The sequence below is a fragment of the Ictidomys tridecemlineatus genome, chromosome Y, assembly GCF_052094955.1.
Source record: "Ictidomys tridecemlineatus isolate mIctTri1 chromosome Y, mIctTri1.hap1, whole genome shotgun sequence".
Lineage (NCBI taxonomy): Eukaryota > Metazoa > Chordata > Mammalia > Rodentia > Sciuridae > Ictidomys > Ictidomys tridecemlineatus.
Window position 1 is genome coordinate 6,381,626 of NC_135494.1, and position 14,242 is coordinate 6,395,867.

Here is a 14,242-nt window from a genome sequence, read left to right on the forward strand (position 1 = left end):
GCAGTATTACAAACTTTTGTGATGTTTAAAGATTCTGTATTTAATTTATTTTCTGATAGCCAGTATATAGTTAATGCTATAGTATCCCTTGAAGATGCTGGTAGGATTTCCCCTTCTTCTACTGTTTTCTCTTTGTTTTCCACTATACAAAGTTTAATCTGGGACAGAAATGATCCATTCTTTATAGGATATATCAGAGCACATACAGGATTGCCTGGAGCCCTTAGTTTGGGCAATGATTTAGCAGATAAAACTACACATGACATACATATTTTCTCTACACTAGAAGAAGCTATAAATTTTCATAAAAGATTCCATGTCAATGCTAATACTTTACAAAAGCATTTTAAAATAACTAAGGAACAAGCTAGACAAATAATAAAACAATGTCAAAATTGTGTGACCTTTTTACCACAAGTTAATCTTGGAGTCAATCCTAGAGGATTGATGCCTAACCATATTTGGCAGATGGACGTCACACACTTGCCAGAATTTGGAAAATTAAAATATTTGCATGTTACAGTTGATACTTCTTCTGGATTTTTGATGGGCTCCCTTCATGCCGGCGAAAAAACTAAAGATGTCATAGCTCATTGTTTACAAAATTTTGCCACTGTGGGCATTCCAAAACAGTTAAAAACAGATAATGCCCCTGGTTATACGTCTACTTCTTTTAAACAATTTTGCTCATCATTTGGCATTACTCATATAACAGGAATCCCATACAATCCACAGGGACAAGGCATAGTTGAAAGAGCTCATCAAACTATTAAAATGTACTTATTAAAGCAAAAAGATGGAATTGGGAAGGGGTATATATTCCCCAAAGATAAACTGAAAATAACCCTTTTTACTCTAAACTTTTTAAATTTGGATTCATCAGGACTTAGTGCTGCAGAAAGGCATATGTGTCCAAAAAATGTACATAAGCCCAAGGTACTTTGGAAAGATATTCTAACAGGACAATGGAAAGGTCCTGACCCAGTAATTGTCTTGAATCGGGGGTCTGCTTGTGTGTTTCCACAGGAAGAACAGCAGCCGATTTGGATTCCAGAGAGATTAACCAAGGTTCTGACCCAGTGATTGTCTGGAGTCGGGGGCCTGTTTGTGTGTTTCCACAGGGAGAACAGCAGCTGATTTGGATTCCGGAGAGATTAACTAAAATCCTGACCCAGTGATTGTCTGGAGTCTGGGGTCTGTTTTTGTGTTTCCACAGGGAGAACAGCAGCTGATTTGGATTCCAGAGAGATTAACTAAAGCGATTTCTACAGACCAAAAAGAAGATGATTTAGCTCAAATCCATAATAGCTGATATCCAAAACTCCAATTTGGCTATCCTTACATCTGCGACAGAACCAGGATGCTTTTTTCAATATCTATTTTATTATTGCCCTTTCCCATATCATGAAGTTCTATTTTATTTTTTTGAGCTCATACAGACCTAGGTTAATGTTTTGCTGATCAGTTGTATTTTTTTTTTTTGACTATAGAGTTTTAAACATTACAATAGAGATTTTACCTGTAAAAAGTTATAAGGCCTTTACTATTATGTTATGTGTTGTATGTATTATATTATGTGTGCACACTTGTGTTTTGTGTTATATGTTTGAATGTACGTATGTCCAATGTACGTATTTCCATATATCATATATGATGAGCGCTCATGAAAAGATGGATCCAAATTTTTTTTTATTCACGTGATTTAAATGGTTTAATTTAAATTGGGTAAATAATTGTTAAGAATTGTTTTAATATGTAAACAAAAAAGGAGGTTAACAGATCTGTTTGTTTACTCTCACCTTTCGTTTTCATTATATTTAATAATTCTCTTCAATATAATGTAAATTGTTAAGAAAATTGTTTTCTTTTAGTGCCTTCTGGAATGTTACCTAATTTTTTCTTTAGCCATTATTGCCAGAATTCCTATCTTCATCCCTGTGCCGGTGAAGACAAAGATAAAACTAATCTACAGTTTCTGCAATAGCCATCACTGAACTGCTTACAGAACTTGCACTGAACTGCTTACAGAACTATGTGTCACTTGTATGCATTGTGAACTATCTGTTGGTGCAGCGACTTGTGGTAGTGTTGGGGTATTTTTGCTGATGATATCATCGGTGGTACAATTTTCCCAAAAGGAGCTGTCAATTGACTTGGTATATCTTCCTCCCTTCTGCTTGTCATGATCATTCAGCTAAAATTTGGGGGCCAACAGAGGTGAGGCAAAGAACCTCACCCCCCCCCCCCGCTGAGACCTCTCCACAGGTGTGGCTGTATACTGGACCGGTAGTCAATGACGGGTAAGATCCAATTACAATGGTACCAACCTAAGACAGGAGGCTGACGCCCTGAGGTCAGTTCATCCGAAGACGGGTAAGGACCATATGTAGTATTGGACAACCTAAGGAAGGCACGGTCCCTAAGCCACATGCTTGTTGTTTAAACAGAGAGGGGGAGATGTTGAGAGCCACAGCCAAAGGGGCCCCAGCAAACTTCCAGCTGCCAGCAAGCTTCAGACTGCCAGCTGATGATTGGCTCACAGTGGCCCCAGCAACATGTAGCTGATTGGCTCCTCTGCGGTGATGTTCATTGGGCTGTTTCGCTGCCCTTCAGACTGCCAGCTGATGATTGGCTCACAGCCGCCCCAGCGACATCTAGCTGATTGGCTCCTCCACGGAGCTGCTCATTGGGGGGCTTCTTTGGCTCCGCCCACGCGACCCTGCCAATCGGCCTCAAGAGCAGGAGGATTGTGGGAGGTGGAGAGGTTGGTGTGAGGAGAGGCTTGTTGAAGCCGGTGGTGGCAGTTGGGCTCTGAGGGTTTTTTCTCTGAGGAGCTGTTTTGTTTGGCGTTTGTAGTTCTAAAAATAAAGTTAGTTTCTTTTTGACAAGTGGCTCCTGATTTGTGCCCAGGCAGACTGCGGCACAACCTTTATCAGTTTTTAAAAACATGTTTCTTATTTCTTTTTAAGATCTTATCAGAATGATTTTTAATATCTGTAACTTTACCAAAATTCTGATTTTTAAGGCTTCCCTAACATACATCTGAAAATTACTCTAGTCTCTGACCATTATTCAGTTCCAAAGCCACTTTCTTATTCTTATACTTACTGTGGCATCCCACTTAATGGTTTTAATCTGTCATATTGTAGGTAATTATATAAAAATATATAAACTGGGAAGCTTAAAAAAACTCATATTTTTCCCATATTCTTATATGCCAAAATTAGGTTCTGATAAGAGTTCTTTTTCTGGGTTATGTTACTAGATCCCCACACAATTTAAAAAATCTCTATTCTTCTTCTTAGAGGAAAATGAATTCTATCAAATTAAACTTTCATTTTATGACTGAACTTTTATATGATACTACTAGGTGTTAGAAGTTCAACATATAAATTTTATAGGGAGAAACAAAATTCATTTCAGAGCATTTACTTTCTGAAAAGTGCATAGCCCATATTATCAACAGAGTTTATAATAGTTTTTCAGAAACTATGTTTGTTTACAATTGTAGCATGTTTTTGGCATGGCATCTAAAGCCTGTTGTACTGCAGCTCCCAAGACTTGCCCTTGTTCATTAATGTCTCTACATAATTTAATATGTATATTTAAATCTCCATGTTTCCATGGACTAATGAATTTTATGCACCAATGATTTGCTTGCTCATAAGCCAGTTGTTTTATTAATGGCATTGCTTGTTCTGTATTCCTAAAAACTCTGGTAGCTGTTTGAATAAGCCTATCTACAAATTCAGGGTAAGGTTCATTAGCTCCTTGTATTATCTTGGACAACTGACCTTGTAAATCTCCATGTCCTTGTAAAGTTTTCCCTGCCCTAACTGCATCTGCAGCAATTTATGTATATATAGCAGGATCATATTCGTTTTGTTGCCATTGACCCTCATAAGGTCCTTTTCCTAACAACATTTCTAGATTTCTTTGAGGGTAACCAGCTGTTGCATTTTGCCTAGTTGTCTCCATGCAAAATTCCTCATGACAACCTTCCATAACAAATATTGTCCTCCATTTAGCACAGATTTACACATGCTAGCCCAGTCTCCTGGCATCATGTCTAAGTTGGTAATGGATTCAACCATGCTTACAGTGAAGTGTCCTTGATGAACATAGGTTGTTACAGCCTCCTTTAACTGCTTCACTGTTTTGAAATCTAAAGCATGGTGAATTTGCTGCCGTCCTTCCTGCTCAGAGTACAGGGCATGCTAATCTTTGAGGTCCTGTCTCAGGATCCCATCTATCAACTATGGGTGTTGAGGGCCACTCAGCTGTCTGCATAGGTGGAGTGTTGGTTGAATTACACCCTCTGGTGACAGAACAGAGTTATTAGCAGCCTCCTGTTGTAACTTCCCTCCTGATAGCTGTTTCTCCTCTAAGCTTTCTTCCTTTAAATTTTCTTCTTCTAACTAACTCAAGAGACCTTCTCTTTTGCTTGATCTAACGTGTTTTCTACCATAGTCTGGACCTCTAACAACTTACTTAACACTCATTGGGGGACTTCTTTGGCTCTGCCCACGCAACCCAGCCAATCGGCCTCAAGAGCAGGAGGATTGTGGGAGGTTGAGAGGCTGGTGTGGGGGGGAGAGGCTTGTGGAAGCCGGTGGTGGCAGTTGGGCTCTGAGGGTGTTTTCCCTGAGGAGCTGTTTTGTTTGGCGTTTGTAGTTCTAAAAATAAAGTTAGTTTCTTTTGACAAGTGGCTCCTGAATTGTGCCCAGCTAGACTGTAGCACATTTGTGGTCTATTTCTATCTTTTCCTCAGGGGTGAACAACTTCAAACCTTGAGTCAACCATTTTTTGAAGTTTGCCTGAAGTTAGGGATAGGCAGCTCAAAACAATAACAAAACAAATCAAAACAAGAACACATTGTTTTTAGAAATGGTCACCCATTCTTTCGCCTTTCCTCAGGGGCAAGCAATTTCACTTACCTCTGAGCTTCAGGCGTTCCCCACATGGGCCACCATATGCCACAGTCTAGCTGGGCACAAATCATGAGCCACTGAAGCAGGAACAAACTTTTTTTCTGAACTTCACCAGCACACTCCACACACGCTCCCCGGGAACTCTCCCACATGCCACGTGGTGCCTCCAGGAACCAACAACCGGAAATCCGTCTTCCGGAAATCCCTCCTCCCACACTTACCCAACCAATGGGAACTCTCCGGGAATCCCCAGGAGAACTTCAAAGCAGCAGGCCGAGGCAGATAGTAAAGGTCTAATATACAACTGAATCAATCCAGCATCATCTTAATGGCTTGCCTCTCAACCAATACTATTTGCAAAATGCCAGGGGCCATTCTGTCTCGGCTGTGGCTCTCAGCAAGAAGAAGATGACCAATTGTGAGTAAAAACTTTTTTTTTTGCATGTTGTGTGACTATAAATAAAACAATATTTAAAGCATTATTAATATGATAAAAAATGATCCCACCCCTCATTTTTAAGGCAAGTTTTAAGAGTACAATGTGCTCAATTACCCAAAAGTTTTCTTGTAGAATTATAAAAAATTTTATGACTTAAAATTATCTTTTATTGGTTACAACACTGTGCAAAAGTATGAGATGTATATGTAGGGGCTTTTCTGTTTTTTTCAAAGAAATAGGCTTGCCCATGATGGCAAAACAAAGTGATAAATAAGAAATGTAAGTAGATGGCTTATAAGAACTTTGGGCACTAGCCCAAATGAACTTAGAATGAGTATCAATAGAAACATGAGAAAAGAAGTATGGATGAAAAGAAGAGAAATAAGTAACATGGATTTGTTAAAATGTATTAGACTGTAAGCCTTGTGTATTTACAGACTCCCATATATGGCCCAAAGGGTATACACTGAGAACAGTTGTTAACTATAGCAAGGGACTTTTCTGAAGAGATAGAAAACATCTTTATTAATGATTAAGCATTTTGATGAAAAAAAAGTCAATGGAATTCTACAGTATCTGAAAACAAAGGACAAAGGGATCTCACAGTTTCATCTGCATAGCATTGCTCTCCACCAAAGGTTTAGGAATTCTGGTGTGGCTGGGTATATGAGCAAGAAATAAAAAGATGTGCAATGCTGTAAGAGTGATTAAAGGGTTTTTAAAAAAAGAGGTAGTAAGTTGGAATACAAATGAGGGCTTAAAACAGCAATGAAAATATGAGGAACAAGTTTAGTCATATATTGAGAATCTGTAACAATGTTTAAAATAGTAGAAAATAGTTTTAGCACCAGGACAATTTTAATTTACTCAGCTCGCTGTGGAGAGATTTGAGGTGGGGTAAAATAGTTTATTTATTATAATAAGAACAGATATTACTACTCTTTGTTTATCTCTATTTGTGTACAGATTTAACCCATTTATAAGAGGAATGGTAGAAATTAAGGAAGAAGAGAAAAATACAAAGAGAATTGTCTATCATGAGGCATGTGAAAAACAAGTGTTCCTTAAAAAATTTGTTAATACAACTTGATAGTAGAGGAAGAACTGCAAATATTGAAGATATAAAGTTTTTCCAAGGTATAAAGTAAGGTATAAAACATAAATGATCATATTGGTTAAGGATAAAATTTTAGTATGACCCATCAGTAATTAATGGGTGTGGCTGAGTCCCTGAAATATGCTGAAATATTAAGTCCTTTTGGTATAGTTCAAGAAGAGAGAGCTGGGTCAAATGAAATATTAAGTCCCTGAAATATTAAGTCCTTTTGGTATAGTTCAAGAAGAGAGAGCTGGGTCAAATGGTGATTTCATTCTCAGTATTCCAAAGTCTCAATATTGATTTCTATATTGGCTGCACCAATTTGCAGTTCCACCAGCAGTGCATGAGTGTACCTTTTTTCCCCACATCCTCGCCAATACTTATTGTTGTTTGTACACATAATAGCAGCTATTCTAACTGCAGTGAGATGATATCTTAGAGAAGTTTATTTTCATTTATCTAATTGTCAGTAATGATAAACAATTTTTCTTATATTTATTGATTGATTGTATATTCTTTTCTAGGGATTAGTACTCTGATGTGTGAGAGGTAAAAATTTGTTCCCAGGATGTAGGCTCTCTATTCACCTCACAGATTGTTTATTTTGCTGAGAAGAAACATTTTATCTTGAATCCATCCTATTTATTGTTTCTTAGTTTTAATTCTTGTGACAGATTGTCAAGATTAGGGCCTATTTTTCTTCCATTACACTCAGAGTCTCTGGTCTAGCTAAATATCTTTGATCCACTTTGAGTTTTGTGCATGGTGACAATTAGGGGTTTAATAACATTTTGGTGCATATGGATTTCCAGTTTTCCCAGAACCATTTGTTAAAGAGTCTATCTTTTCTCCAATGCATGTTCTTACACCTTTGTCTAATATGATTCTAATTTTATAGATTAGTCTCTGTGTCTTCTAGTCTGTACCACTCGTCTACCAGTCTGTTTTGATGCCAATATCATGATGTTTTTGTTACTATTGCTCTGAAGTAAAATTTAAGGTCTGGTATAGTGATGCCACCTGCTTCACTTTTCCTGCTAAAGATTGCTTCAGCTATTATGGGTTTCTTATTATTTCAGATAAATTTCATTATTGTTTTATGTATTTCTATGAGAAATGCCAGTGGGATTTTGATAATATTAATTCTGCCTATCCAAGAAGAATAGATCTCTCCATCTTCTAATATCTTCTTTGATTTCTTTTTTAGGCTCCTATAGTTTTCATTTTATACATTTTGTACCTCTTTCATTAAGTTAGATCCCAAATATTTTATTGGGTTGGAGGCTATTGTAAATGGATTAGTTTTCTCATTTATTTCTTAGATGATTTGTCACTGATATACCAAAATGGCTTTGATTTATTGGTGTTGATTTGATATCTTGCTACTTTGCTGAATTCATTTACTAGTTCTAGAAGTTTTCTGGTGGAGCTTTTTGGGCTTCTAGGTAAAGAATCATATCAGCAAATAGTGCTAACTTAAGTTCTTTTCCTATACATATCCTTTTAATTTTTTTCATCTAATTGTTCTGGCCAGTGGTTCCAGAACTGTTAAATAGAAGTGGTGAAATAGGGCATCCCTGTCTTCTTTCAGTTTTTAGAGGATTACCTTTTATTTTTCTCCATTCAAAATGTTGTTGGCCTGAGGCTTCTCATAGACAGCTTTCAGTATATAGAGATATATTCCTGTTACTCCTAATTTTTCTAGTGTTTTGAACATAAAAGAGTGCTGTATTTTGTCAAATGATTTTTCTGCATCTATTGAGATATTAATATGATTTTTAAATTTTGAGTCTATTGATTGTGATTCCTTTTGGGATCAATCCCACTTGATCATGGTGCATGATCTTTTTTATATGTTTTTATATTTGATTTGCCAGAATTATTGAGAATTTTATTGAGAAGTTTTCTTTCTTGATATGTCTTTGCCTGGTTTTGGGGGTCAGAGTAATATTGGCCTCATAGAATGAGTTTGGAAGTTCTGCCTCTTTCTGTATTTCCTGAAATAAATTGAAGAGTATTGGTAATAGTTCTTTTGTAAAGATATTGTAGAATTCATCTGTGTATCCATCTGCTCCTGGGCTTTTCTTTGTTTGCAGGCTTCTGGAAATGTCTTCTATTTCATCATTTCATATTGGTCTTAATTTGTGTATATCTTCCTAATTCTACTAGGCAAATCACATGACTTAGCAAATTTGTCAATGCCTTCAATGTCTTCTGTTTTTATTGTTGTATAAGTTTTCAAAATAATTTCTAATTATCCTCCATATCCTGTAGTGTCTGTTGTAATATTAACTTTTTTCATCACATATGCTGGTAATTTGAATTTCTCTCTCCTTCACTTCATTAGCATAGCTAAAAGTCTGTCGATTTTGTTTATTTTTTTAAAAGAACCAACTTTTTGTCTTGTCAAATTTTTCAATTGTTTCTTTTGTTTCAATTTCATTAAGTTTACCTCTAATTTTAATTATTTCTTACCTTCTGCTTTGATGCTTTTTTGTTCCTTTATTTGTTGATTTTTTCTTCTTTTAAGGAATAAGCTCCATATAATGAATTTTCCCCTTAGTACTGATTTCAGAGTGTCCCTGAGAGTTTGATATATTGTGTCTATGTCCTCATTTACTTCTAAGAATCTCTTAATCTCCTCCTTGATGTTTTCTGTAACCCATTGTTCATTCATTAGCATATTATTTAATCTCCAGATGTTGAAGTGGATTTTTAAAATTTTATCATTGAGTTCTAATTTAATTTTATTATAATCTGATAAAATGCATGATAGTTTCTCTACTGTTTTGTGTTTGCTAAGAGTTTCTTTTTATTCTATTTTAGAGAAGGATGCATGTGCTGCTGAGAAGAAAGGGTATATATTTGATACATGTTGGAATATTCTACATATGTCAGGTAAGTCTAAATTATTGATTGTTTTATTGAGTTCTATAGATTCTTTATTTAATTTTTGTTTGGAAGATGTATCCAGTGGTGAGAAAAGTGTGTTAAAGTCACTCAAGATTATTGTGTTGTGGTCAATTTGACTGTTAAACTTGAGTAGAATTTGTTTGATGAAGATAGCTGTCCCATTGTTTTGGACATACATGTTTATGACTGTTGTGTCTTGTTGGCTTATGATTCCCTTGAGCAGTAGTAATGTCCATCTTTATCCCTTTTGATCATCTTTGGGTTGCAGTCTACTTAATTTGATATGAGGATGAAAACCCCTGCTTGCTTCTGCAAACTATGTGAGTGGTATGATTTTTCCCAACATTCACCTTCAGTCTGTTTGTGTCTTTTCCTATCAGATGAGTTTCCTGGAGGCAATATATTATGTTGGTCTTTTTTTGTTGTTGTTTGTTTTTTAATCCAGTCTGTTATTCTTATGTCTTTTGATTGGTAAGTTTAAGTCATTAACATTCAGGTTTATTATTGAGACATGATTTCTATTTCCAGCGATATTTGTTTATTTTTGTTACTTGACTTAATTTTCTTCTTTGATTAGTTTTTTTTAGAATACTACCACCCGCTGATGATTTTCTTTCTCTCTCTCTTTCTTTTTTTCTTTCCTTTCTCCCCCCTCACTCCCCTTTCTTTTTCTTTCTTTCCGCATCTCCATGGAATATTTTGCCATGAACATTTTGTAGTTCCAGTTTTCTAGTTATAAATTCTTTTGTTTATATGGAAAGATTTTATTTAATCTTCAAGTCTAAAGCCTCATTTTGCTGCATAAAAATTCTTGGTTGTTGCCCATTTTCTTTCAGAGCTTATATATATTGTTCCAGGATCTTCTAGCTTTCAGGGGCTATGTTGAAAAATATGCCATTATTCTACTTGTTTTTCTTTATATGTAATCTGATTTCTTTCTCTCATTTGTTTTATAATTTTCTTCTTTTTCTGTATGTTGGGCATCTTATTTTAATGTGTCTTTGTGCGATTTTGTCGTGATTTTTTACATTTGATATCTTGTAGGCTTCTTGACTTTAGATTTCCAATTCATTTATCATTGTTGGAAATTTTTCTGATAGTATTTTATTGAATATTTATTCCTTTGGTTTGGACTTCTATGTTTTCCTCTATTCCAGTAACTCTTAAATTTGGTCTTTTTATGCTATCCCATAATGTTCTACTCTTGGTTTCTTACCATTATCACTGTGTGGTCTATGTTCTATTCAAGATTATATATTTTACCTTCATTATCAGATGTCCTGTCTTTCAAGTAGTCTACTCTCTTGTTGATGCTTTCATTTGAGCTTTTAATTTGGTTTATTGTTTTTTTTTATGTCAAGAATTTCTGTTTTTGTTTTGTTGTTTAGAATCTCTATCTTCCTGTTGAGATGATCTTTTGCTTCCTTCATTTGTTTACATAGCTCCTTGTTGAAGTGATCTTTTACTGCCTATATTTTCTCTCTTATATCTCCTTGAGTTCACAGAACTTTTTAACCATGTATATCCTAAACTCTTTCTCTGTCATTTTTTTTCTGCTGTGGCTGCCAATGATTCTAATGATGTGATTTCTTGATTTTATATCTTTATTTTTTTCTGATATGGGAATCAATCTCTCTCTCTCTCTCTCTCTCTCTCTCTCTCTCTCTCTCTCTCTCTCTCTCTCTCTCTCTCTCTCTTTCTCCCCCCTTAGTGTATTGAAGAGTTTATCAGCCCTGTTTTCTCTTGAAAATAACCAACAATTTTTGCATTGATCCCTTATATTAACTTCTAATTTTATTAATTTGGTCTTAATCTTAATTATTTTCTGACTTTTACTGGTTTTGTAATTATTTTGTGACTGCTTTTCTAGAGCATTGAGTAATAACATTAGATTATTTATTTGGAATCTATCCTGTTTTAAAATCTAAATAGTCTTCTACATCACCTGAGGATCCAATGTTGCCTAGTCTCTCAGGTTCAGTATCAACATTCAATCAATCCAACTCCCATTTTTTCATATTCATGGAAAGCTTATATCTCTTAGATGGTTCTGAAAGAATCTGCTCCAGAAAGGAGGAACAGAAGCCTAGTGGGTTTCCCCATCTTGTATTTATGTGGATCTGTGTGCACATTTAATTTTCTCCTGATCTCTTGGGGGAAACTATGTCTAACAGGCTTGTATTTTTGACCAAGCTTGGTTTGTAGGAATTTGTTCTCCTAGCTGCTGGTTCCCATGCCAAGGCTGAAAAATGGTTCTTTTCTCTGTTCTCTTTGGGGAGTTGGAAGAAATTTAGCTTCTTTTCTGCCTGATTGTATCATGCAGCATGACTTTTAAGTTAAGCAATGTCTTTCATCTCTGATCTCTTCATAACCAGTTACACCTCAAGATTCCTTAAAATGTGGTTCCTTTAATTGCTTCATCTGTCCACTTAATTAATTGGGAGCACCACTACAGCAGGTGCCAGCAGGGTGGAAGAGGTGCTGGGTTTTTTCTCTTTATTTTAATATACCCAACCTTTTCAGTTTCTGATCTGCTTTTCCTGTTTATAATTAATTTTCTGTAAAATATTTCCTTTTTTGTTTTACCCACCTTTCTGAGAAGCTGCCTTTCTGCTTTCTTAGTTTTATATCATGAACCAGCCAGGAAAGTGATCTTCTATATTCATCCACCTGCCTGTAAATCTCATTTTTATTTTATTTTATTTTAAAATCATGTATATGGGGTCTAATAAAATTTTATCACCCACATAATAAATTTTATATGTAATAGACTAATTATGACAATAATTGCCTTAAGATTAAAAGAAGCTTCCTTTAAAAATTTTTGTCGTTGTAAATATTTTTGTCAATACAGGCTATTTTGTCATGTTATACATATATGCAGTGTAATTTATTCTGATTAGGATCCCATTTTTTGATTGTACATGACATGGAGTATATACACTGGTGGTGTATATATGAACATTAGAAAGTTATATCAGATTCTATTGTCTTTCCTCTTTTCAATCTCCCTCCATTTTCTTTATTCTGTTTTGTATAGTTCACTGTAAAACATAAAAGAAAATCAGCTCTGACTCATGACATTTGTGGGATGATCATAAGCAGCCATTTTTTTTACATCTCAAAAATGATTTTTTTTATAAATTTAAATATCTTTTAAAAAGAAAAGAAAGAAAAAGAAAAGAAATCCTCTGCTAAAACTATTTGTATTTTGTAGAGTAATTTATTTTCTCAAATCACAACACCAGAATTGATTAGAAGGCATTATTGAGAAGTGGATTGAATATGGAATTTGTAGTATAGTCATTTCACCTTTTTCTGTTTGCTCCAAAGCAAAATGCCATGTAGAATTTCACTGAACAATTCACTTACAATATTTTGTTTCAATAAAAGAAATATTATCTACAAAGAAAATTTTAAAAGGGGCTGGGGTTATGGCTCAACGGTAGAGCATTTGCCTCACATGTGCAAGGCACTGGGTTTGATCCTCACCACCACATATAAATAAATAAAATAAAGTTATAAAAAATAAAGAAAGAAAACTAAAGAAAAATATCTGCAGGAAAAACTAAAAAAGCCAGTATGATTGTTAGGCCCATGGATCAATTACACATTATTTGAACATTTTTAGGTTTTCAGAGTACTAACATGTCTTTATCTGTTCCCTTTTTAAAAAAAACCTTTATAAATTATGCAAAGTTGATATTACTCTGTCTTGAATATAAGTAAATACAAAATAAAACATTTGATGTTAAAGAGAATGTAAACAAACTTATACAATTAAAGTTATTTTATATATTATACCAGTCATGTAACAGAGAATACTAACTTGCCCAGAAATGTTATTTTTTAAATTTAGGGGAATGTATAAAGTAAGGTAAAAAAGCAAAATATAGGCACAACTCCATATCCACTGACATTTTTGTTACAAACATGAATTCATTTAACATGGGTTAAAAGTATTAAATAAAAACAAAAAATCACCTGAACAGCACATGTACAGGATTTTCTCTTGTCATTGTATTCTTAAGAGTAGAATATGACAACTGCTTACTTAGCATGCACATTATATTAGGAATTTTAAATATTTAACAGATCAATAAAAAGCCCATGAAAAGGTACATCACATTTCTTATGACTAAAACACTCAAGATCACTCTGGGGGAACTGGGATACATGAAATAACAACACAAGAGACAGATATACCTTTTTTCAGGGAGTCCTGTGATGGATCCTCTGATCTTAACAATCCACAAAAAGAGATAGAGAACACGAACCCAAGCTAAACCCTTTTATGGAGGAGAAGCCATTCAAATGAGGCAAGGGATCAGGTTTCAGGGGGTTGAGTTTGGCTTCTTGATAACTGCTGTAAATAGATTGACTGACATCTAGGAAGGCCACACCCAAAATCAGAGTAAAATAAAGGGACACACAAGGAACGTTTCCATGGAACATTCTATCCCAGAGAGAGAAAAGGGGTAGTATCACAAAGGAACAGGTGAGCATAGCTCAATACATGTGTATGTCTGAAAATTCATCCTCAACCTCTGGGACAAGGGCAATGTCTAGGTCATTACAAGATATAGTGACAGTCAAAACCTCTTCAGCTCAAGGAAGGAAAATGCAAATCATTCAGACTGACCCCCACAAAGGTACATATAATATATCAAAATACTATATTCGATTTTTATATACAGTTAAGTATCCATTAATTTTGATATTTGGCAACCATTCCCCACTTACACTGAGGGATAATTATGTAATTTTTAAATAAACAAAAAACGGGTCAAGTCTTTTCACCAGTTGCAGCTTCCAGCCTCATCAATGTAATGACCCAAAGGTTTATTCTTTGCCTGCCAG